This window comes from Equus caballus, chromosome 2 (assembly GCF_041296265.1).
Source record: "Equus caballus isolate H_3958 breed thoroughbred chromosome 2, TB-T2T, whole genome shotgun sequence".
In the NCBI taxonomy this organism is placed as follows: Eukaryota; Metazoa; Chordata; class Mammalia; order Perissodactyla; family Equidae; genus Equus; species Equus caballus.
Window position 1 is genome coordinate 78,698,802 of NC_091685.1, and position 27,167 is coordinate 78,725,968.

The 27,167-nt window shown below is 33.6% G+C and overlaps 1 protein-coding gene across 4 annotated transcripts in view; it reads left to right on the forward strand.

Annotated features, from left to right (window-relative positions):
* Window positions 1–27,167, forward strand: part of FSTL5 (follistatin like 5) — a 718,704-nt gene that overhangs the window by 216,432 nt on the left and 475,105 nt on the right. The window lies entirely within an intron of this gene.

Here is a 27,167-nt window from a genome sequence, read left to right on the forward strand (position 1 = left end):
TCCCAGAAGTTGCTGATTTTAGTCAGAGAAGGGAAGCTCAGAGAAGGCTTCTTTCTGCATCTGTTGCAGAAATAATCTTCATATCAACTCTGGGATTCTCAGAGGGTCCCCATAGAGACAACTGGAAAAGACTGCTAAAAGATCAATGAGGAATATTAAAAATTTTAAGAGTTTATTTGAACAAAAGTGGATTTGAATTGGGCAGCGCCAAACCGGAACTGGGAGCCAGAGAAAGAATTATATAGAGAAAGTGTGGAAGGAAAGACGTGAAATTGCTTGACTGTCTATAGCTTAAAGTTGAGTTGGCTGCTTGTGATTGGTTATTCTTAGCATTTTAATTTTATAACCTTGAGGCATTTACAGTCTGGGATTTTGGTTTGCTTATGAAAGCCGATAGGGCATTAGAGCCACATCGGTCTAAAGGCCTTCTTGTTTAATTAATTTAACAACATATATGATGTGGATTTTCCCACTAGAGTTCTATATTATTTAACCATTTTGTTCAAGCCTTATATCGTCTGAAGCCATATTAATAGAGGAGGTGAGAAAAGGACAGCAATTAATGGAAACAAAATTAATCACTCATGACTCAAAGCTCAGAAGTCACCAGACAGAATTGGAGACCATAAAATTTAGAAATGTCATCTTAAAAATAAGTTAATGAATGAACAAATTAGACTGACTTATAACCAGTTCTGACAAAGGAATTTGAAATATGATTTATAGTATACAGGAAGAAATATATGCTGAATCTCTAAAGAAACGATTAACAAACTTGGGTTATATCCTTTTTGTGTAAATATACACTAAAAATTATTTCATCCATATGAATATGTAATGTTGGTAGCCTTGATCAAAACAGGAAAAGATCATTAGTAAAATTTTAAATTAAAATTATAATAAGAAAATGTTCTGAAACATTCTAAAACTTGTCTTTACGTCTCTCTCTCTGTCTCTGTCTCTGTCTCTGTTGTTCCTCTTTGAGGCCTTTTCTCAGAATTCTGGTTTTTTCGTTCTTAGTTTTTCCTGACTCTAAACTCAGAGAATGTGCCATCCTGCTCCAGGATTTCTTCATTCCTCATTTGTAGATTATGGAATTGGGAAAGGAGAAAGAGATGTGGATAGAATACTCTCTCATATAAAGGAGATCTAAAAATTAGCAATTCTGTTGTTTGACCATGGGTGGATACTACAAGGAAAGTATTCCAGATTTATGTATAATATAGCATTTGGCTTTGGAAAAGAGTATAACAGTTGCCATTCTTGGATTTGAATGGATTTGCTTTGCTGGATTATTTTAACAGCAACGATAAAAATTTTTGTGAAAAAGAGAATAAAGTTCCCCTAGATCAGATAAAAATATCACCTGAGATAAACACTTTGGAAAGACAGTAATGTGCTAGTCTCCCCAAGTCTACCACTGAGCATTTGGGAGTTTTCTCCATGATTTCCCTGCTGCTAGCATCATGTCTAGCTTGCACAGACGTTCTTATTTCCTTCTCTAGTAGCTCCTTAAGTGGTAAAACTAAGACATAAACAAGTAAATAAGTAAGCAAGCAGAAACTTTTATTTTTTCATGTGTCTTGTAGCACAGATGATAAATAATATATAATTTTAAATAAAAAGTCATAATTTGGGGGGCTGGCCCTGTGGCATAGCAGTTATGCTTGTGTGCTCCACTTCCGTGGCCTGGGGTTTGCTGGTTCAGATCCTGGGCGCAGGCCCATGCATCGTCAGACCTACGTACCACTTATGAAGCCATGCTGTGGTGGGCATTCCACGTGTAAAGTAGAGGAAGATGGGCACAGATGTTAGCTTAGGACCAATCTTCCTCAGAAAAAAATAGTAGTCTTGGAAGAGGAATTGGGAAAGGAACTTAGGACATACAAAATATTTTATCAAGTAATATTTGTGTGATATGTTTATATAATATACATTATAAAATATGAAATATTAAAAAATATTTTTTTTCATTCTGCTGATACAGTCTAGATGTAGAAATGAGCACTTTGAAAGGTAAAACCTGCTTTTCTTTGTCATCCAGTGTCCAGTGCCCTGTTGGTTCATTGTACCACGGCCTTCCATGGCAGGCTCGTTTTTGTTTTTACTATTTATGCTTACTCAAGGAAAATTTCAAAAGTAAACTTTTTTATTTTACTTTGAACTGATAATTTTTACTGTCTCCTTCACTGAATTTTGTGTTCTACTGTGAAGAATTTTTATACTATAAGACTTATGTGGAGAGCATTATTATTAAGGATGATGGGGAATGAAGTGCCTGTAGGGGAAAAAAATATTCTCCTTTCCCTTCTTTGCATCTCTGGCTGAGACTAAGAATTAAGAAGACATAAAACAGATTACTAAGAGAAAAGCATACAAGTTTTACTAAATTTTATGGGTCTTTACAAAAGAATACTAAGACCCGAAGAAGTGACCAGAGCAGAAAGCTTTTTATACCTTTTAGAAAAAGAAATAATAAATTTGTGAATAAATGATAAGACAAAGGGATTTGGACTGAGGGCAATAAATTGTGGAGAAGTGACTAGGCGATATGTGGGGGTGGTGGCAAACCAAGAAGAATTCTAGTATAGTTTTGTGTCATTTATACAATTTTCTCTAGTTTCATTTAAATCATGCACTGATAAGAATACTCATGGAGTAAAATGTTTTTAAAAAATATTTTTTTATCATTTTACTTATTCTTCTGGTAACTGTATTTATATGGACATATTTAGTGTAAGCATACATTGGCTCTTATGCCACCCTAATAGAAGGATCTAGAGAGAATCTACCATAATATATTGAATCTTTATAAGCAGTCAATGCTTAAATGTTATGCAAATAGTGTTCCAAAGTTCAATATAAAATATACAACACATGTTTTCAGAAAACAACTTCAGAAGTTGTCATTAGATCCATGTGGAACTTAATTCACAAATAATTAACCTGATCTACAGTATAAATAATACTGGTGTAGACCTGGAAGAAGGGGACAGGTGGAACATGAAGAATTTTTTCCCTGGATTTATACCATGACCAGTGCAAATAAAACTAAAATAGTAGGAACTGTGAAATGTAGATTCAGATCCTGTTATATTTCACCTTTAATCCACTTACTATTTGCTACCACCTGAAATTAAGTATGAATTTTTCTACTCTCAGATTATGTGTGAGATTATCCAATCCTGAAAGTTGTCTAGGTAGGTTTTCCCAAACTGAATATAAACTATGAATATTCCTTTTTATTTTAAAGGAGAGACTTTGCATATTACATATGTCCACTTTATTTTATTTTAATAAATATAGCAAGCTATAAACTTTACATATTAATAGCTATTCTAAACTTATAAAACCTAAATAAAATTATAATTAAATACTAGCCAAACTGTAAACCAGTAATATCACATTTTACATCATTGATTTAACTTAACAGGTATTGTTTTGCTAAAATGAAATAATTATTTTCAATGTATATACGATACATGATATTATGTTGATGGTTCGGAGTTTAAAATATATATATTTATTTTTTATAAAGCAATTTTTCTACCCAGTTTCTCTACTTATACAACTGTATCGAAGCTTACTATTACCGCATGCTGTGACGTCATTTGGCCTTGCTTGGCTAGAATACATAATACATTCTTTATGTCTGCTTCTGTTATTTTCTAATTAGCCAACAGCAGTTAATCAATTATATTTCAGTATTATATTATTTTCATGATGTCAAACGTGTCTCATTTTATGAAATAACATAAGACAATAAAGTTTCAGTCTTTTAAATTGCCTTCCAACTTTTAATTATAAATGTAAAATAGACATTTGTCTTTTGTACCGGCAAAAATGTTTCAACATGAGTTCTGAGGCCAACACAGAAGATTATTGGCAGTTGACATTAGGATGTACTGGTATAAAGATAACCATAATTAAATGCTACAGTCTTCTTGCAAAATGGTAGGCTATGTTTTTATCAACAAACAACTTTTAGTTATAATCACATAGCTAGAAATAAATAAAAATATTTTATTTGATTTTATTTATATGTAATAAATAAATGAAATTTAAAAATTTCAGAATGAAATGCAAGCTGATGGTAGCAAACCTGACAGTTTCATATCCAGATAGAACTTAGAGACTGAGCATTGGCACTGCAGAGAAAGGAGCAATTAATTTACACCTCAGAAGCTTAGCAACTAGAAGCTGTAGCCCTGCAGAAAGACTGAAGCCTTAAATTGCTTCTCTTCCTGTTAAAAGAGAACCGGGAAAACTCCAAAACTCCACCTCTCAGTTTAAGGCAGTGAAAAAAGAAAAACTTCTGTCTGAGAACTTGATGGGAAAAAAAAGTCATTAACAGAGGTTACAGAGCAGTTAAAGATATGGAGGTTGGGATGGGACAAATCCAAGAGAAAACTTATAGGAGTTCTGGAAATGGGATGGAAGTAATAGCCCCAAGAGATACTAGTCGATAATTTTCCAGAATTTTTTTAAGTGCCAATCACCCGAATAATCATAAAGAAAAATCTTGAGCAAAATAAATGGGAAAAAATCCTGTTTAACCATATCATGTTAAACTACAAAAATAACCAGAACACCTTAAAAATAATCAAAACTATGTGTGTTTCTCATCAGCCTCAAAAATTAAAATGGAGTAAAATTAAAATAATAGCTAGCTATAATGAAAATTTTATGTAGTATTGTGATCTTAACAATATTTAGTCTTCAAATCCATGAACATAGAATGTCTTTGCATTTATTTGATTATTTAAATTTCTTTCATCGTGTTGTAGTTAATAATGTGTAACATTTGTACTTGTTAAATTTATCCCTAGATATTTTATTCTTTTGCATGCTATTGTGACTTGAATGGTTTTCTTAATTTCTGTTAATATTTTGAGTATTTCATTTCTAGGTTTATAAAAATACAATTGGTTTTTCTGTGTTCATATTGTCTCCAGCAACTGTGTGAATTTATTAACTCTAATAGTTTTCTCATGGATTCTTTAGAATTTTTGCATATAAGATCAAATCATAGGTAAACAAAAGATAGTTTTACTTCTTTCTTTCCAGTTTAAATGCCTTTTATTCACCCCTCTACCAGAAATTGCTTTGTCCAGAATTTCTAGTAAAATGTTGAGTAGACTAGTGAAACTAGGCATCTGTGTCTTATTCCTGATCTTAGGTGGAAGACTGAGTTATTCTGTGCCAGTTAGCAGTGGATTTTTTCATAAATGACCTTTATCAGGTTAAGGAAATTCCCTTCCATTCTTGGTTTAACTTATTTTGTTTATTGCAAGTTTTTTTGCTGAGGAAGATTTGCCCTGAGCTAACATCTGTGCCAATCTTCCTCTATTTTTCAACATGTGGGCTGCCAGCACAGCATAGCTGCTAACAGAGAAATGTAGGTCTGTGCTCAAGAACCAAACCTGGACTGCTGAAACAGAGAACACTGAATTTAACTACTAGGCCACCAGGGCTGACCTTATCAAGTTTTTTTGTGTGTGATAAAATGTTGGATTTTATCAAACACTTTTTTTGCGTTAATTTAGATAATCCTCTGTCCCCATTTTTCATTCTATTAATATGGTGAAATATATTGATCGATTTTCATATGTTGAAAAATCTTTGAATTCCAGGGATAAATCATACCTGGTCATGGTGTATAATCTTCTTAATATGCTACTGGATTGGATTTGCTAGTATATTGTTGAAGATTTTTGCATCAATATTTATTAGAGACGCTGGTTTGTAATTTTCTGTTCTTGTCATGTCTCTTTCCTGATTTTGTATTACAGTAATGCTGACCTCGTAGAATGAGTTAGGATGTGTTTCCTCCTCTTCCATTTTTGGAAAATTCAAGAATGATTGGGTAATTTTTACTTAAATTGTTGGTAGATGTAATTAGTGAAATCATCTGGTCCTGGGCCTTTGTCTTTGGAATGTCTTTGATTATTGATTCAGTCTCTTTACTCGCTACTTCAGTAATCCTTTTTACTTCAGTAAGGTGATAGTAAGGATCCCACTTTAATTTTTGAATTTAATAATTTGATTCTTCTTTCTTTTTTTAAATTATTGAATCAAGATAAACATTTCTCGATTGTGTTGATCTTTTTGAAGAATCAACTTTGGTTTAGCTGATATTCTCTATTGTTTTTCTACTCTCTATTTCACCTGTCTCTGCTGTAATCTTTATTATTTCCTTCCATCTGCTGGCTTTGGGTTCATTTTTCTCTTCTTTTTCCAGTTCTTTAAGGTGTACAATTAGGTTACTGATTTGGGATCTTTATTCCCTTTTTAAAAAATTCTCCTTTAATGTAGACATTTATAGCTATGATTTCTCTGTCAGCTCTTCTCTCTCTAAATCTCATAAATTCTAGTATGTTATGTTTTCATTTTCATTCATCTCGAAGTATTTTTTAACTTCCATTTTTATTTCTTCTTTGACCCATTGCTTGTTTAAAAATATATTAATTTCTATGTATTTGTGAATAGTCCATTCTGTTATTGATTTCTAGTTTTATTCCCCTGTGGTTGGAGAAGATACTTTGGATTATTTCTATTTTTTTTAATGTATTGAGACTTCTTTCATGGCTTAAAAAACAGTCTATCCTCAGGAATGTTTTTGTGCGCCTGAAAAAGATGAATTTTCTACTGTTTAAGGGTGAAGTTTTCTTAATAAGTCTGTTAGGTGTAGTTGGTTTATAGTGTTGTGCAAGTTTTTTATTTAAATATTGATCTTTTACCTAGTTATTTTTTCATTATTAAAAATGGGATGTCGAGCCTTGCAATTATTGTAGAACTATAAATTTTTCTCTTCATTTCTGTCAGTGTTTGCTTCACGTATTTTGGAGCTCTGATGCTTGTTACATACATGTTTGTAATTATTATATCTTTTTTGGCAAAATGATTCTTTTACCAATGTATAATATTGTCTCTTGTAACAATTTTAAACTTACTGTTCATCTTGCCTGATAATAGTATAATCATCTCATGGCTCTTGGTTAGTATTTGAATGGAAGATTAGTTTCATCCTTTAACTTTCAATTTGTTTCTTAATCTAAAGTGAGCAGACAGACAGCAATATAAAGGGAGTATATAGACAGAATATACTTGGATCACCTGTTTTATTCAGTCTGTCCACCTCTGCATTTTGACTGGAGAATTTAATCCATTTATTTTTAAAGTAATTAATGAGAAGAAAGGACTGACTTCTCTATTTCCCTATTGTTTCTCACATGTCTTATATCTTTCTTGTTCCTCAGTGTCTTCCATTATTGCCTTATTTTGTGTTCAATTGATTTTGTTTTGAAGTGTACCATCTTGATTCATTTCTCATTTCTTTTTATATATGTTTTAAGTTATATTCTTGGTAGTTTCCCTGGGAGTTGTAACTAACCTCTTAAACTTATAAAAATCTATTTTAAATTAATATCATCTTAGCCTTAATAGTATATAAAATCACTGTTCCATGCAACTACATTCTTCATCCTTTCTGTTGTTATTTTCACAAATTAGATCTTTATCCCTTACATGTACATTAATATATATTTTAAGTTATTGGTTTTTGCTTTCTCTTAAATCATATAGTTAAACAAAAGAGGAGTTACCACTCCAAAATACAATAATATTGGCTATTGTATTGACCTACTTAGTTACCTTTACCAATGTGTTTGTTTCTTCATATGACATTGAGTTATTGTCCAGTGTTCTTTTATTTCTGTCTGAAAGATTCCCTGTAACACTTCTTAGAAGTCAGGTCTACAAGCACTGAACTCCCACAGGTTTTGTTTATCTGAGAATGTCTTAACTTCTCCTTTATTATTGAAGAATGGTTTTACCTCATATAGAATTCTTGCTTGTCAGTATTTTTATTTCAGCACCTCAAAGTTATCATCCCACTACCTTCTGGCCTCCATGGTTTCTGCTTAGAAATCAGTTGTTATTCTTATTGAGGATTTATTTTATAGGACAAGTCCCTTCTCTCTTGCTACTTTTGAGATTTCTTCTTTGTGTTTCAAAAGTTTGATTGTAGTGTGTCTCAGCATGGATATTTTTGTGTTTATCTTTCTTGGACTCTATTGGTTGTGAAAATTCATGTCTTTCATTTAAATCTGGGAAGAATCGGGTCATTATTTCTTCAAATATTCTTTTTTGCCCCTTTTTACTCTGCTCTCCTTGGACTACCATTATGTACATTTTATATTTCTGATGGTGTCCCATAGGTCTCAAACTTTCTTCATTTTTCTTTATTTCTTTTTATTTTTCTCTTCAGACTGGATAATTTCAATTGGCCTATCTTCAAGTTTTCTGACTCTTCTGTTTGCTAAAATCTGCTTTGAAAGCCTCTAATGAATTTTTCATTTCAGAGACAGGATGGCTGGAAACATGGGCTGACATCTTCAACACCACCACTGAGCTGGGAAAGGGAGATAGGCAAGAGCACATAAAAATGCCACAAAGCTTTTCTACCATTTTTAAGTTGTCTTTTTCTGGATTCAGTGTTCTCTTAGTTTTTATAAATTTTTGACTATTTTCCAGAGTTCTGATAAAGCTGATTCTGACAGATTATGCTCAATTTTTTGGTGTTTCTGTGGAGGGTCAGGATCTTGGAGCTACATGCTCCAATATTATCACCGATGTCGTTTTGTACATAATTTTAAAATTAACCTTTCTGATTCACTATTTTATTCATGTTACTGATTGTTCAATAGTCCAGAATGACACCTTATTTCCTGTCAAATGAAGCCAAACTCTCCAAACTGGCAATAAGAATTGCAACACTTTGCCCTTTCATAAGTAATGAAAATCAGCTCCACTTGTACCATCCTTCTCATTACATGGTCATTTTTATGCCTGAGTTATGATGTGCATCAGCCAGCTTAATGGGCTTGAGCACAAATTAGATGAAAATCAGCAAAATGTTATAAAGAAGAAAATTTACTGAAACTGTTCACTAAATAACCCCAAAACATATTTGTCTTATCTTGATTATTTAGTATTTAAATAAGGAGAAAACATCATAAAGAAATCAATATATCTACAATACAAAGAAAATATCTCGTATTACAAATGTTTCCAATATAATTCAAGTTATAGTTGCTCCAACATCAATAAGCCTATGCATTTCAGGAATTCATTATTATTCCTGTATGCTGTTCCAATTTACCACATGGAAACATAATTTTCTTTTATTTATTCTAAGCAAATAAGATAAACGTACTTTTCAAATGCATCCTCCTTCATTATTAAATGTTTCAACAATTTTCTGAGTCAATATAGAAAACAATAGCTCTTTGTACAGTGTAATAATTAAATTTTGTCATCAAGATCTTGTGTATTTGTTAGATGATGTGATTAAGTCTAGCCGTTATAACTAGGAAAATGATATACCATGCTCATTGTCATTCTCTTTTTTGTGATTACATCTTCTAAATTTATTTTAATGTTAAAACTGCTATTTTTGTTGAGGGCTGAGGACCAAATATAAATTTTTAAATCATTGATTAATATGTTAATTAAAATTAACCACTAGAAAACATTTTCTGTGACTTATATCACCAATAAAAGGAAACTTAAGTTTAAGAATAACCTATAGAGAATAATTTTAAATAAAGATACTGCTTATTCATAAAAATGCTATTAAACTATTAAAATTATAACTTCATTTTAGATGAAATAGAGATCAAGGACAATCATTTTGATATGTTATATACACTACAATATTTATTTAGTTATGTCACATTTTTGTAAACTATATTTTATTTAACCAATTCAGTAGTTTTTAGCATTGGACATTTTACTGCTCTCCCTTACCAATGGCATCATATTTTAATCAAGCATAATACATAAAAGATGAGGATGTGCCCCAGTGTTTCATATGATAAATTTTCTCCTGTAATATGTCTCATAGGTAAAATTTGTGCCAAATTTATGGGATTTTAGATGAACTATTTTTGCTGAATATCCATTGCTTTAAAAAATGGAGTTCTACAAAAGTGCAATGACACTGATGAGTGGTGAAGTCTACTTTAGTAGGAAAGCAGTATAAGGAAGGTCATAAAGCAAGAGTGTAGGTGAAGTCCTCTTAGATGAGAAGACATGTAATGTGAAAACTGTGTGAAAAGTGGGAGTTAGACAAAGAGACTGAGTGTGTCAGTAGGGAGGGGAGATGCTTTCAGAGGAATCATCATATTAGAATATCTTTAAGACCAGTAAGTTTGCAATAGATAGGGCAACTGGCAGGGCTGTAGTGTGAACTAAGTACTCAGGTACAGCAGACATATGGGCAGAGAGAGAGATTTTTAAATTTTTTTGTTTTTAAGTTTACCATTCCCTATCTCCAGCTCTTAGCAATAAACCAATACAGAATTACCTCTGGAGAGAAAGATATGTCCTCAGGAGCATGACATGGAGTGGAGAGCTGGCACAGGGCCCTTTTCTTCAGAATTTTTTCAGAGTCAGCACAAGGCCCTTTTTCTTCAGAATTTTGTACAGCTTTATGGCCTTCTCGCTTTCCCTGTTTCTATTGAGAAGTCAGAAGCAATTCTAATTCTTAATCCATTTTGCATGACTAAACACTTTGTTTTTCTTTTGGGAAGCTTGGAGAATTTTTTCTTTGTTTTAAATATTTTTAAATTTCATGATGTTTCATTTTTTGAGTGTATTCTAATTCATTTTACTGGGCACTGGGGGGACACTCTCTATTTGGCAATTCATGTCCTTCAATTCTGGAAAATACTTTAATAATTTCATTGATTATTTCCTGCAATCCGTTTTTTTTTTTTCCCCCTCTCCATCTGGACCTTTGATTATTTGGACTTTAGAATTCTGGAAGTGATATCTGTGTTGTTTTATATTTTCTTTCCTATGTGTTATCATTTTTTATATTTCTTTATTTTCTGTAAGATTTCTTTAACTTTATTGTCTAGACTCCTTCTTGAAGTTTTTATTTAAGTGTCAGGTTTTAAAATTCCAATAGCTGGTTTTGGTTTTTATAAAGTTTCTTCTTCTTCTTCTTCATTTTTTTTGGTGAGGAAGATTGACCCTGAGGTAACATCTGTTGCCAATCTTCCTCTTTTTGCTTGAGGAAGATTGTCCCTGAGCTAACATCTGTGCCAGTCTTCCTCTATTTTGTATGTTGGACTCCACCACTGCATGGCTTGATGAGCAGTGTGTAGGTCCACACCCAGGATCTGAACTCATGAACCTCTGGCCACCAAAGCAGAGTGCACAAACTTAACCACTAGATCACTGGGCCAGCCCCAATCTTCTTATTCTTATTTCAGGGGTTAACTATTATCTTTTATTTTTATGAGGGTATAAACTACAGATTTTATTTGGTTTGAATTTTGTAGTACTTTTCTCCCTGCATATTCTCATTTCACATTATTTTTATCTGTTTGTTTATCTTGGCCTTATTTTCCATGCTGGATGGTTTCTTTGGATGTCCAGTTAATGTTGGTTTTCTTCCTTTGATTAAGAGAGAGATACCAAAAAGTTCGTTTGGAATTTCTGCATACTGGGTAAGGTTTTCCGACTGTAAACTTCACTGTCGGTAACCCGAGTGGATCAATTTTAGGGAACTCCCGATATTAGGTTACAGATTCCCTAGAGAAGAGTCTTTCAATCACCTGCCGAAAGGACATGCCTATGACTGTCACATTCTTGCAGGATGCTGGGATGGAATGCACTGAGGAGAGAACTGCTCTTCACTGCATCCAGCATTCACAATTCTTCAGATTCCGTATGGTCTGTGTCCTGAGTGAATTAATCTCCAGACTTCTACGAGGATTGTGCAGTGGAGGGGATGTAGTAATTTAACTTCTCAAACAATTTTCAGCAGGCCTCCATATTTTAAAATCACTGTGAATCTCATACCCTGAGATACTTAATGCTGCTAGTTTATGTATTATTTTGAGGAATCTGTGCAGTAAATAAGGTTTATAGCTTTACCCACCACACAAGGTTGGGAGTCAGCTTCATTAGGGCCACTAAGTTAGTCCCCACTTATCCATAGGCTTTTCAACTTCCAATATTTTGTTTCATCTTCTGTCCAGTTCTCCTTATCCTTGTGTATATCTTTTAAAATAATTTCTTTTTAGTGGCTTTGAAGGATTTGCGCAGGGAGCAAAATGATGCTCCTGTGTTCAATACGCTGTGGTAAACCAGAAGTGCACTTAAGAGGAAAATATCTGTATGGTGTATATATACATACACATAGTTAGATTATGTGTATTGTGTGTATGTGTAAAATATATGTAAAGGATACTTCATTTCTTTCTTAATTTCTACAATTCTCAAAAGTAGCAATTGTTGAGAAACTTTAATCTGAATTTTACTAAAGGAAGCCATATATTGAGTGAAGGTAGTTCCTTTTTGTTTGTTTGTTTATTTAATAAAAGGTTCAGGGAAGAGCCTTTAAGTCTATGCATTTCTCATAAGACTATTTTTGAAGTATACGTAGATTTATCCTATTTGTTGTCAGTAGGACCATTGAGAAGACTAGGAGGAAAATCTGTCCATTGAGCCTGATTGGATAAAAGTTTAATATAAGGAAACTGATACAGGGCAAAAAAGACCTAGAATCAGAAGCAATTGGAGACACGTGCAAAGGAGAAGGCAGAATATGATACCCAGCAGCTCGAAGAAGTCCTCATCTTCTCTCAAAGAATTCCATGAAAAGTCCTGCCAAGATGCCCAACCTTTAATTACCTCCTCCTGGCGATTAAAGAGATGGCTCTGATTATGTTGCCCTAAGTATCAAACAGACTGTTCATAACAGAGATGCATTCAGTGACCACCAGCTTCCTTAGGTTTATGAGGAAAGTTATTGATAAATAGACGATTATGAGGCAATATAGGACTGCCTTTTTCAGAAAGACGTGATGAGATTGTTGACCTTGTTGGACACCTTTTGTTGAGGAAAGGCAGGGAGTTCTGCAGCACTGACGCGGTGAACCTGAGAACAGAGAATAAACTGGAAACAAAGATCCTGTAGGAATCAAAATTGAGAGGATAACTGGTCTCCAAAGTTTTCTCTGCCTACTGTCTTGATGTTCTCAATCCTCTCTTTACTGTCTCCTTACAAATGCCCTGCCAAACTGGAGCTCTTGTGCCAAATAGAATGATTAAGCAGGAACTGGAAGTGGTCTTACTTCCATTACTTGATACATTGACAATGTGGACAAGAAATTTCCTACAATAGAAGAAATATGATCAGGAGATCCAAAATTAAATTGCTCGCCACACTTTGTTTAAGAACATTTTGCATATAATGATTATTTCTGTAATATAATCAACATGGCACCATACTATTGAATCATTGAAGGTTAAGTAATTTGTAGACTAATGTGGGAGCCTATCATGTTAAGTATTGTTTCAATGAGTATTAAATAGCACATAAACTTTGAATTATAACTCCTTTGAAAATTGCCTACTTTTTTAGTTCTTTATTAGAATGAAATGTGATAACAATAACAACAGTAGCAACAATATTGATGTTGATATAACTAACATTAATGTTGCATTTATTATCTGAAAGGTACTATTTTAAGGGCTTTACATACATTAATTTATAACTTTATGAGATCAGTTCTATTACCATCTCCATTTTACAGATGAAAAACCTAAAGCAAAAAGAAACTAAGAAAATTTCCAAGATTACACAACCAGTTACTGCTGGAGCCAGGTTTCAAACCTAGGCAGTCAGATTCCAGGTCCAATGCTCCTAGGAGCAAATGAGATTTTTTCAAGTTAGCAGTTCTTTGATGACTAAAGGTGATGGTACTCTGAGTCTCCTTGAAAAACTTTCCCAAAGTCCAACTTGTTAGATTTCCAACTCTTCCAGCTATATTACTTCTTTTACAACACATTCATTCATATCTTCCTCTATCCTTTTATACAGACGGCTGTCAAATTCAGATTCCTAAACTTTTTACTAAGCTCAAATTTTACCTTTCAAGGGCCTATAATATATATCTCCTATATTTTCCACCAGAATTATTAAAATATACAGAGCACAATCCAGGCAGAATAATATAATGCCTAATAGTTCAAGCAGACATGAGTTTGAAGCCTTGCACCATCACTTACCAGTTGTACGACCTAGGACATGATAAGTAACCATTCTGAGCTAGTTTCTTCTTTATTTGTAAAACAAGGAAACAAATAACACATTTCATGGTATTGTTTCAAAGATCAAAGGAGGAAAAATGCTTAGGAAAATACTTTAGTCAGTATACATAAATGGTAGTTATTAATTATTTTTTTCTTCTCTACTTCAGAGCTACCACTCAAAGAACTAACTACATAGAAAAAGCTATATTGGTGCTGATTTTTATGTAATTTGAAAATATATATAAATATATTGTAAGTAATTATTTAAAAATAATCTGTTCAAGAAGAGAAAAAGTAGGTTCTGCTAGCTTTCCTTTATTGGTACAAGGAGAAAGAATTGGCTTACCAACTTAGGAAATTATCACTCTGAAACCACTTGTAAGGGTAATATAAAAATGATAGAAGAGTCAAGTTTTGTGGGACATAGAATATTGCTTTCCTATCTTCCCATGCCCTTCCTTTTCTAAACAATTTCCACCTGTCAAAATCCTAACCATATTTCTCTTTTGAGAAAGATTAGCCTTGAGCTACCATCTGCTGCAATCCTCCCACCTCTTTTTTTTATTATTTTGCTGAGGAAGACTGGCCCTGAGCCAACATCTGTGCACATCCTCCTCTATTCCATAGTTAGGACACCTGCCACAGCATGGCCTGACAAGGAGTGCCCAGGTCTGCACCCAGGATCAGAACTGACAAACCCCGGATCACCAAAGCAAAACGTGAGAACTTAACTGCTGTGCCACTGGGCCAGCCCCTCCTAATCATATTTTTTAAATCCCTAATCAAATCTGATTTCTGTTAGGAAGCTTTTATTACTTTCAAATAAATGTCTTCTTCCTCCAAAATTTCATATCATTTTGTATCTCTCATGTGACAACTTTTTTTAAATTATAAAATACTAATGTTTTAATTATATCAAATCACTACTAAAATATAAGGCCCTTTTGAGCCTAAGCACATGATATGTATCTTAGTATCCTTTTCAGTACTTAGGTGATTACCTTCATGTAGAGAGTTCTACAATATAACCTCTACGTTCATGAAGGAGAAAATGGGTAGAGAAAAGAAACAAGGACAGCCACCAAATTATAAACACCATGAAATATCATTCCAGTGATATCCTATGGCCCTGGAGCCTGAAATGTTTAACGAGAGAAACCCCTGAAGAAGGGCGTTGCTGCCAGATGTGTTAGCAGGGTAGGGAGAGTGAGATGCCAATCGTGAAATAACTTCCTCTCAATTTATACCAAACCTGCCATATCTGTCTGCCAACAACATAAAACAGAAAAACAATATTATCTAAGCAAATTACACATGATATAAAGGTGTGTAGAGAAGATCATCATATGTAAATTAAAACATAAAAAAAAATTTTTGTGTATTGTAGTGTAATGTTTTGTTTTGTTATACAACTTACATAGGATTTATCAAATTGTTTGAAAGTAACTAGAAGCCAATGATGGGAAGAACACCACAAACAAAATATTCAGAAGGCTAAGAAAACAACTGTATTAACCAATAAAATTAATAAAATAATCTTCAAAAATAACTAAAAATGATGGGGCCAGCCCAGTGGTGCAGCGGTTATGTTTGCACATTCTGCCATGGTGGCCCGGGGCGAGCCGGTTCGGATCCCTGGTGTGGATATGGCACTTGTTGTCAAGCTGTGGCGGGTGTCCCATGTATAAAGTAGAGGAAGATGGGCACAGATGTTAGCTCAGGGTCAGTCTTTCTCAGCAAGAAAGAGGAGGATTGGTGGCAGATGTTAGCTCAGAGCTAATCTTCCTAAAAAAAAATAGAGAGAGAGAGAGCTACAGAATAGTGATAAATTAATAAGATCAGCAACCTGGATGTCATAGTGGTGATCCTCAGCAATGGGCTTGCTCTGATCACCGTGATCTGAACCAATTAATCATGGGTCAGGGATAGAGAAAGGAAGCCTTAATTTGATTGGCCAGCATAATCGGGAACATGGCACACTAATGTCTCAAAAAATCATCTTCAAAAACTACAGAATCTTGAGGCAGTTATATAGGGAAAATGGGGGGACGGGGCAGGGCGTGTCTAGGGATGTTGGCCTCAGGCATGATGGGCTCCAGGCATCACATTGTTCCATTCTTCTGTCAGCTGTGATGGATACCTCGTAGGTGTGTTTCCTGCCTGTGGTCAGTCTGTTCCTGGAGAGAAACTCATAGAACAAAGTTTTAATTCATCATGATATGGGAGAGTACATACATAAGCAGAGGCCGTAAACGAGGAAAGCATGTGGATTTTTTTAGAGTATGTGCAGAGCAGTGAGTAGTCACACAGAGGAGGAGCTGGGGTCATTTAGCGTAACAAGATGACCTCACTCATGCTCACTTACAGTGGGACATAGGCTAAATGGGATTTTAAATATATACATATTAAAAATTCTAATGTGATAATCATTTTTATTGGTAGGTTAATTAGTTTTAAGATATTTAAATTATATTTCTGCTTTGTAGAGCTTAATTTTCAGATACATGAGAAAAGCAGATACATATCAGAGTTTATGAACATAAAGGAGATAATAAACAGTATCTTTAAAACAAAGGACTTAGGATTTTGGCAATTTTACGTTTAACAAAAAGTCCCTGTAACTGGGAAATGGAAAGAGAATTTCTTATTTTCATATGTATTAGAGACCATCACAATAGGTTGTTGTTTCAGCTGAAAAGAAAATGTTGGGCTTAATTCCATGACTATAAGTGATATTAAAGTACTAAAAGAATTTACCAGGCAAGAATTTGTCGTTAGACCCTGCTCCTTGTACCCAGTCTGCAGTACTTTCTTTTGAGTTGCTTCTGGTTTTCGTCCATTCAGATCCCTCCACCACACCCCACAAGTTGAACCATCATTCTGAATAGCGCTGTAAGCTTACTTCTTTACTCTGCTATGAGAGAAGACTGAGTATTGATGAAAAATAACACAACTTTACAGATTGATGCAATTAAAGGTGTTTGAACTTCCTCCTCAACTGTGTCATTTTAATTTACAGCCAATTATTTGTTTTCCTTGTGCTTAGTGTTGTTTTTCAAGAATGTTATGACTATTACTTAAAAATTCCTTCAGCAACTTACCATGCTATACACAAAATTATATTTGTTTATAATCACTTTTAATTCCTTTCTTTTTGCTCAAAGATTTTCTTTTTGCCTCCTCTCTTTACAACTCATATTATATTGTTCCATAAATTGATTTTCTCATAGCCCTCCTTGTTCTGCCTCACATTTTTTTCACCTAGACCATGGTGGTAGCTTCCTCACTTGTGTTGTTTCTTTTCTATCCTCCACATAGACTCCTTCTTAAAACTACTAAATACTAGCTTCTACTACCCTAGCAACATATCCTTAACGTTGCCTGCAGGATTGTCTATTACCATCCTTTCCCCAATTCACTAACCATATCTTCTAACAATTTCAGTCATAATCTCTACACTTTAGCAACATTGAATCACCCTGTGCATATATGCACACTTTTGTTCTAACTTTCCTTTCACGATTCTCTTCTCTATATAACTGGTCTTTTCTCCTTTAGAGTGCCTTCCAGGATCCTACTAGAGCTAGTTATGTGTCCTTCCATTATGGTGGTGACATAGTACTTTTGAGGTAGTATTCGGTTATTTCCTCTTTGACCTTTGTCCAATTCAAGCAGTGGTTTGAATCTGTGTCTGTTACTTCAAGAAAGGTAAGTGCATGAAAACCAAAAAAAAAAAATCTGCTTTTATTCCAAACACGTAAACTAGAGGAATTGGGAGGATTCAGAGAATAAAAAAGTTTTTGGAGAAGTTAGATGTGAAACAGATTTGAAGCACAGTTGGTAGAGAGAGAAGCGGGAGGTTGAAGGAAATGAGTTGATGAGAGTAAAGAGAGTGCTTTATGTCATAAAATTTTTCTTTAAAAGTCTAAAGAACTTGAATAGGAACATGTGAATAGGAATAGGAATTGTAGGTAGTGAATTGTGAGTTCTGAACCTGAGGTCAGTGTGTTTATCTCCCACCCCTTGCCATTTCAGAAAACCCTCCCTAACACTGGCCTAAACCATCAAAAGAGAAAAACAAACCCAATAACCTCAAAGATGACTGATATTGAAGTTTTATAACTTATTCGTGGAAATATGGTATCTCAGTTATGGTAGTAAGTTGATTCTTAGGAAGTAAATGTCCTTCTTTTGCAAATGTTAGATCTCAAGTTTTGTTGAAGAAATGAATGAAATAATCAGTGTTTTAATTCAAACATGTTTTCCTTGGTAGCATTTGATAATCACTGACTTTTTAGATGGATGCCGAGGCTAAAAATTCGGTTGTGCTGGAGACGGCTTGTACTGCTTTAGGAAAGACAATTGTGCACACTTCTTAAATTCAGGCTCAGAAATGGTATGTTTGTACCTTGAAATAGATATTGTGGAAATATTTTACAAAACAGTAATTGGCAAGTGCTACAAGCAGCTCTTTCTGTTACACGTTGATCACCACACTGCTGGTTAAGACTCAGAACTGGAAGAACACAAACATTTAAAGGACATTTCCAATAAATTGATCTTATGACAACTGTTATAGATAAGACTCTTAAACACCTGTAGAATTTGTTTATAATGCAGTAAGTATAAAGAAAAGGAGGAGTAGGTATAAGCAGCCACATATCAAATATACATTTCTTTGGAAAAATGAGAAACTATTTAGTCTAGTGCTTTGTGGCAGTCCTGAGTTTCACTTTTTCCTTAGAGGACACCAGGAGGCCTAGGCAGAGCTGCATCTGTGACTCTCACCACTGGTTCAACTAGAATGGTGACTCTGATTTATTTTACATATTGGGCTTTTGCATAAGATTTTCTCTAGGTAATGATTTTAGGATAAACTAGGCTTTAAAAACCAATCATGAAGAAGGCATATATTTTTATTTATTCACACACACACACACACACACTCATATCTATGTCCTCTAAAGTAATACTTAGGATTGTTTATGAGTATATTTTCCCACTAACTGCATACATTGGCAATTTTTAAAGTTGCCACCTCTTATCTACATTCTGTATCAAATTCTATAAAAATAAATAACTTCCAATTAAAATACCATCAAAATGATTCATGGATATGGAAAAATTGATTCTAAAGTTTATATGAAGAGGCAAAAGACCCAAAATTGCCACACCAAAATGATGGAGAAGAACAAATTTGGAAGACAAACTAACTGACTTCAAGATTTACTATAAAGCTACAGTAATTAAGACAGTGTTGTACGGGAGGAAGAAGAGACAAAAAGACCGATGGAATAGAATAGACTGCCCAGATATAGTTCCACATAATCATGGTCAACTAATCCTTGACAGAAGAGCAAGGAAATAGTGGACATCTATATGTTAAAAGAAAAAAAAAAAGCATCTAGCTAGAGACCTTACATCTTTCACAAAAACTTAAATCAATTATTTAAAATTTAAATCAATTATCCATTTTGAGGATCATAGACTTAAATGGAAAATGCAAAACTATAAAATTCCTAGAAGATGACATAAGAGAACATTTAAATAAGCTTTGGTTTGGCAATGACATTTTAGGTACAACACCAAAGGCACAATCCATGACACAAAAAAATTAATGTTAGACTTCATTAAAATTAAAAACTTCTCTGTGAAAGACAGTGTCAAGAGATTGAGAAGACCAGCCACAGATTGAGAGAAAATATTTTCAAAAGAAATATCTGACAAAAGGCTGTTATCCAAAATACACAAAGAACTCTTAAAACTCAACAATAAGAAAAGAAACAACTCAATTAAAAAGGGCAAAAGATCTGAAGAGAGACCTCGCCAAAGATGATATAGAGATGGCAAGTACACTGATGAAAAGATAATCAGTGTCCTAAGTCGTTAGGGAAATGCAAACTAAAACAACAATAAGATACCTACGAGAATGGTGAAAATCCAAAACACTCACAACATCAAGTGCTGGAGAGGATGTGGAGCTACAGGAACTCTCATTCATTCCTGGTGGGAATGCATAATGGTACAGCCACTTTGGAGGGCAGTGTGACACTTTCTTACAAAACTAAGCATTCTCTTACCCTACAATCCAGTAATCACATTCCTTGATATTTAGCTAAATGAGTTGAAAACTTATGTCCACACAAAAACTTGCACATGAGTGTTTATAGCAGCTTTCTTTAAAATTGCCAAAACTTGGAAGCAAACAAGATGTCTTTCAGAAGCTGAATGGAAAACTGCGGCATATCCCAAAAATGGAATATTATTCCTCACTAAAAAGAAATGAGTTATCAAGCCACTAATAGACTTGGAGGAACCTTAAACGCATATTGATAAGTGAAAGAAATCAATCTAATAAAGCTGCTTGCTATATGATTCCAACTATATGGCATTCTGGAAAAGGCAAACCCATGGAGGCAGTAAAAAAGTCAGTGATGCCCAGGGGTTCATGGAAACAGAGAGAGGATAAATATGATGAATAGAGTGAATTCTAATACATACTATTGAATTTGCTTGATAACAACATGTCAGTGTTGGTGCATGGATTGTAACCAATATACCTTACTGGTGCTGGATGGTGATGGTGGAGAAGGCAGTATGTTTTCTTTTGGGGGGGATATGTAAGAACTCTCTGCACCTTAATTTTTTTTTTTACAATTTTCTTTTGTTGTGGTAAAATGCATACAATGTAAAAACTACTATCAATCATTTTTAAGTGAACAGCTCAATGATATCAAGCACATTCCTGTTGTTGTGCAACCATCACCACTCTTCAACGTTCTCCAGAACTCTTTTCACCTTGCAAAACTGAAACTCTATACCCATTAAACAGTAGCTCCCCATTTTCCCTTCTGCCAGCCCCTGTCAGCTACCATTCTACTTTACGCCTGAATGATTTTGATTACTCTAGGAAGCTCACCTGAGTGAAATCATGCTCTGTCTTTTTGTGACTGTCTTATGGAACTCTTTGTACTTTCTGCTCGTTTTGGCTGTGAGCCTAAAAATGCTCAAAGAAAATAAGGTCTGTTAATTAAAAATAAAAATCAAGGCATTACAAACACCTTTTAATAAAGAAAGTGATTTTTCAAAAGAAATTAAGCATATTAAAATATTAAAAGTAATTTTTAAGTGGATTTTAAAATTAAAACTTTTAAATTCTAAAAGCAATATTCTTCTTTTAGCAGTCATTTATTCCTATAGTTATAACAGAAATTGTTATATCTTCATTTCTGTCTCAATTCCCTATTAGCCATATGGCTGGTCTGACTCTAATGATCAGCATTATCAGAAATCTGAGCCAAATCTACCCTTCTATTACAACGTTTCATCTTCACTTTAAAATTTGTATTTTGCTATTTAACATTTTTTATGTGAAAATATGTATATTATTTGAGAATAATCTACTGCTCTTATTTGAGAATAAACTACTGCTACTAATAATTTGAGAAAGTTTACTGTTTTAAATTTTAATAAGAAATAAGATGTTTCTAAAGTTTTAGGTTTATTCCAAAGCCTGAAATATTTTAATTCTCCCAGATGATTAAGCGTATGTCTTTATCATTGCATAGACTTACATAAAATAAAATACTTTTCTTTTATGGCTGCTAATTGATTTATTTTCTTATTATATGCATCAAAATTATTCATAGGGGAGAGTGTCAGTTAACTACCAAGCAAAAGGAGAAACTTTTTAAAAATTATCACTCAAAGCCTTTGCAGAATTAAAAGATTTTAGAATAAATATTTGGCTTTTGATAATCATAGTCATCTAAAAGGAGATTTTAAATACCATAAATTCACCCATAATCTGTTTATCTATTTTGTCTATCTCTCTATCTACTGCCCTGTCTATAATGCCAAGACATTTTTAACTACTAATGGAAACTATTATTGAGTGAGATTTCTTTGGCTTCCAACCCATTTCTATGACCTAAATAAATCACACACATGATGAAAGCATTTTTATCTGGTAAAATGTGTAACCATAAGTACTACTCTAAGTTCTTAATGGGTTAGGGATATTAAATTGGTAGAGAAATCTCAGGTCCTAGATGGAACTTGGAAAGTATAAAATTAATGATTAGGAAAAATTTTTGTTATCAAGGTCACAGTTGAGGTGGGAGTTTTGAGAGTGTGTCTTAGGCTCTTTCAGTGTTTTGCCGTCATAATTAGAGTTATCATACTGCAGTTGAGAATATCAAATAAGAAGCAGGGGCAGGCCCCATGGCCAAGTGGTTAAGTTCGCACGCTCCGCTTCGGTGGCCCAGGGTTTTGCTGGTTTGGATCCTGGGCACAGACCTGGCACCACTCATCAGGTCATGCTGAGGCAGCATCCCACACAGCACAACCAGAGGGACCTACAACTAGAATATACAACTATGTACTGGGGGACTTTGGGGAGAGGAAGAAGGAAAAAAAAAAAGATTGTCAACAGATGTTAGCTCAGGTGCCAATCTTAAACAAAAAAAAAAGAAGTAACTGTTGCCATATTAGTGATCTCAAATCATCTAACCTTTTGAAACGACAAATCAAAAATCATCTTCACTGGGGAAAATTCATTTGCATTAAACAGAAACTGTAATTTGGATGGATGCAATTTAACTGAATCCCTGGCTTTTTTTTTTTTTTTGGAGTTATCTTTTCCATATTTACTTCTTTTAAAATACATCCGATTGCAGAATTACATGACGCTGCTTGCAGAAATCCAATGGATTGTTTAAAATAAGATGGAGAAAAAGGTTCCAAATTTGCTGAACTATAGACACGTGACCGTTCAAACTGTCTTCCAATAGTGGCACACTAGGCAAACTTTCAGCAGGCAGCCTTTTCCGACCTACTTCACAAAATAGCCGCAGGAAATACACATCCCGATCATTAATGGCCATGAAAAGATCATACTGTGCTCGATCTTCTGCAGGTATTGGAGTAGTTCCTGGAACGACCACTTGCCATGAAGTTTGTGAGGACTGAATGAGTTCTGTTAGAGTTTACAGTGTGCAACAGGAAATTGTGTTTTGAATTTACTGGAGTTTCACGGTTTTTTCTTATGTGGATAGCAAAATGTCACCAAAATATTATACTTATTTCTAAATCAAAATATGGAATTAAATAAGTGTTAGTCTTTTTTTCCATTTTTTTCAGATGAGGGAAATTCTTATACAATAAGTCCTCCTGAAAATTTCAGGTGTATTATTTGGAAACATGTTTCAACACTCTCATAAATACATTTCCAACGGACGTAATAAAAACTAGAGTTGTCAAACGCTGTTCTTTATTCCTTCCAATAATTTTATGTCAATATAGTCTACATGCAAAATCCATAGTGAGTTGTAATTCTTAATAATAATAATAACTATATTTGTTAAAAACATACTCTATGCCAGGCACTTTCAGGGCATCATCTCACATAACAAATAGAGGACTCTGATTTTAAGGTCCATTTTTGTAACTATGAACATGATACAAAAACAAAACAAATAATAATGAAATCTTAGAAAAAATAGCAATTTAGAAAATTCAACTTAAAAATAATGTTACATTTTTGGATAGCTGAGGCTATTTCTAGAGTATGCAAATATGATTTAAATGAGAGAATTGTGAGTATATGATTATTTAATGCAGGTGAAGTTTAAATATTAAGCATTCTAGAGAAAGCTCACTAAGTATATTTTTCAGACACTAGCTTTTATTAGAAACCGTATTTGACCAATCATTCTTAAATAAAAGCATTGTTTGATGAGAGTAACTCTAAAGATGGTTTATGAGTTCCCTCTTTTTTTACCATTTGAACATCAGGCCCAAAGAGGTTACAGCCTGACTGAGGTCAGACAAATATATAACAGAAAAGCAAAGACTATCATCCTGTTCTCTGACCAAAAACCTGTTGTTCTTTTTAACAAGCCAAAGTTAACATAATACATATCTTTTGTACTTTTAACATTACACAGTTTTGTGAAATATTTAATACCTCAAATAACTTGGCACTCAATCAATTATGTTTATGTTCTGCTATAATATTTAGAGATAGTTAGCTCATCAAAATCTGGTTCTTCCCTCCCTCTGCTGTGACTGTTTTAAATGCAGCATCAGTCTGTTTCCTACCCTGTCTATCCCTGTTTCAGCCTTCTGAACTCCTGACCCACTCCTCAGACATAACCTGTACTGTGGCCTGATACATTGTCTGTGAGGTCATACCTGGTATTACCCATTTCACTCTCTTTTGTGCCCCTAAGTCTTTGCCTCTCTACTTCGGCACTCTCCAATCCTGCCTTATGCCCTTGGTCATCCACTAGAAAATGTGTCAGTGACGGTACTTTCTATCCTATAGCAATTAATTTAGAACTTTGCACAAAAAACTAATTAGATTTTACAAAAGTTTATTTCAGTTTAGACCCACTCTATAATAAGGATCTGTTGGATAAAGTGTATATTATATAAATCACTTGAAGACAATTGCATCTTGATTGAGAATCTGAAAATGCCATCTTTAGAATTATGTAGAACTATGTTGCTTTATGACTTGGTATCTCTAAGCTTTTAATGTTTCAGCTTTGTTTGTTTGTTTTAAATGTATTTGAGTAAATTTTGTAAAGCCCCAAAGGCATAGAAATTATAAAATGACATACTTGTTAACTGTACAGCACTTTTTGGAGAGCTAATGTTATTTTATTAAGTTATGAGATAGCAAGATATAAGTCCTTGATTAAAATTCATTTAGTGTGTTATCTGACTGAATGTACTTAAAAGAAATCTTTGACATGTTGATCAGACTAAATTGATTTAATCTCAGCTGAAATTTAAGTTCAGCATTAGTCATGGATAATTACTGTCAGAAAGGATATGTTCTAGCTATTCATTTACTTAATATGAGCTTTCTTTCGGATTGCATATGAATTAATTAAATTTCCTTTAATCATAGCAGCTACATGCAACACACAGCTTCTAGCTAGTGTAAAATAGTTCATTAACTTTTACAAAATGGCCAATATCCTAATATAAATCTCTAAACTGGAGTAGAAGCTTTAAGAGGAGAAATTTAAGAGGAGAGAATCTGGGACACATACTCACCTGCCTAGATATGTCAGAAATGACCTCATTTGGCAGCGGACAATCCTCCCCACAAAAAGAAATTGTACTGACTCAGTTAGCCACCTCAATGAGTGACTCACAGGTGAAATGATCAGACTCTCGTGATAAACATTAAACTGGTTCTTTGATAATACAAAATAAATAAAATACTCGATAAATCTTGAGCTCTTTATTTGATAGCAAGAAACTATTTGTTAGTAAGATGGTAAGAAAATAGAAAAAATATAAGAAATAAAATTATGCAAAATACAGTTATGTGAGTCAAATTCCTGTGGTATAATGGCAGTCCAATTTTAGATCCTGTAAATAGCAGATCAACAATTTGCATAAGTACTGGTATAATGAAGGAAAAAATTTCCAAATTGAAATCAGTCATTGTTTATAGTTATAATTGACATAATTTTGGAATTTCTGTTTTAATGTATTGCACTGAACATTAAAAAGCAATAATGTAAAAGTCGAAAAATTTGCCCAGTGTTGTATCCACCTAGCTAATCAGTCGTGTTTGTTTTTCCATATCTTTTACTACTTTCTTCCAAATATTTGCATTATTTTATATGGTTTTAATTGTAGCATGAACTCTTCATTTTTTCCACTTACGAGCATTTGATAATTGTTTACCTAATCTTTTTCTTTGCGTTATGTTTATTTTAATTAGAAATTCATTAAGTCAAAGGCCGAAAAGTGTGATCCCAGAAACAACAGTGTCATCATCACCTGGGTACTTAGAAATACTAATTTTGCGCTGAACCCCAGATTTATTGAATAGGAAACCCTAGGGTTAAGTAGAGGCAGAATATATGTTTTATCAACTTCTCTAGGCCATTCTAGTGCATGCCAAACTTCACAAACTACTGTAGTAAATATATTTTCCAATATGTACTAAAATATTTCAGTGAGTCATTCATTATCAATTATTCAAAATAACACTACATGGGGAAGCTTTATTCAATAAAGTGTATGATTTTTTATTTCAAATTTTATAGAGTATTTTCACAACTATTGAAATATGATATCAAAAAGTGCAAATATTTTAAAATTGTTTTCAAGAGAATTTGTTCCAATTTATATTACTATCAAAAAATATTAGTTTTTAAAATTATATCCTTGATAATGTTAGGGTTTTTTGTAATTTTAATTTTGCTTAACTCCATTTGGAAATATGTATGTATACACATATGTGTGTGTGTACATATATATATGGAAATAAAAGTGTTACATGGGTTTCACTTAAAAAAAACAAATAAAGGGGCCGGCCCGGTGGCATAGTGGTTAAGTTTGCAGGTTCTGCTTTGGCAGCCCAGCGTTCGCCAGTTCAGATCCTGGGTGCAGACATGGCACTGTTTGGCAAGCCATGCTGTGGAAGGCGTCCCACATATAAAGTAGAGGAAGGTGGGCACAGATGTTATCTCAGGGCCAGTCTTCCTCAGCAAAAAGAGGAGGATTGGCAGCAGTTAGCTCAGGGCTAATCTTTCTCAAAAACAAACAAACAAACACATAAAACTGATTCTTTAAATACTTTTTCATTTGCATGTCTATCCTTATGAAACTTAGTTTGTAAAAAGATATTAATAATAATAATAACGGAGGTTTTTATGTGTCAAGTCGTTTAATCTAGATAGAACATATGCTATTATTTCACAGATGAAGAAACTGAATTAGATATTTGTCAAGTACCCACTCAAGATTCTGAAGTTTGCAACTGGTAGAGCTGTGATTTAAACTGTGGATCAAAATCTATGTTCTTAATCATTACAATGTCATCATGTAGAGAGATGGTTTTAAACCAACAAGCTGAAATATGTGCTAATTATCTAAGAAAATTACTGTAATTTATGTTTATAACCTCTCAAATCTTTCTTTCTTTGCAATATATAGTTCTCATTGATGTTAAAAATATGCATACACACATATGGATGTATATATGTGTATATTCATATTATATCTATGTGTTTATATGTGTTTAT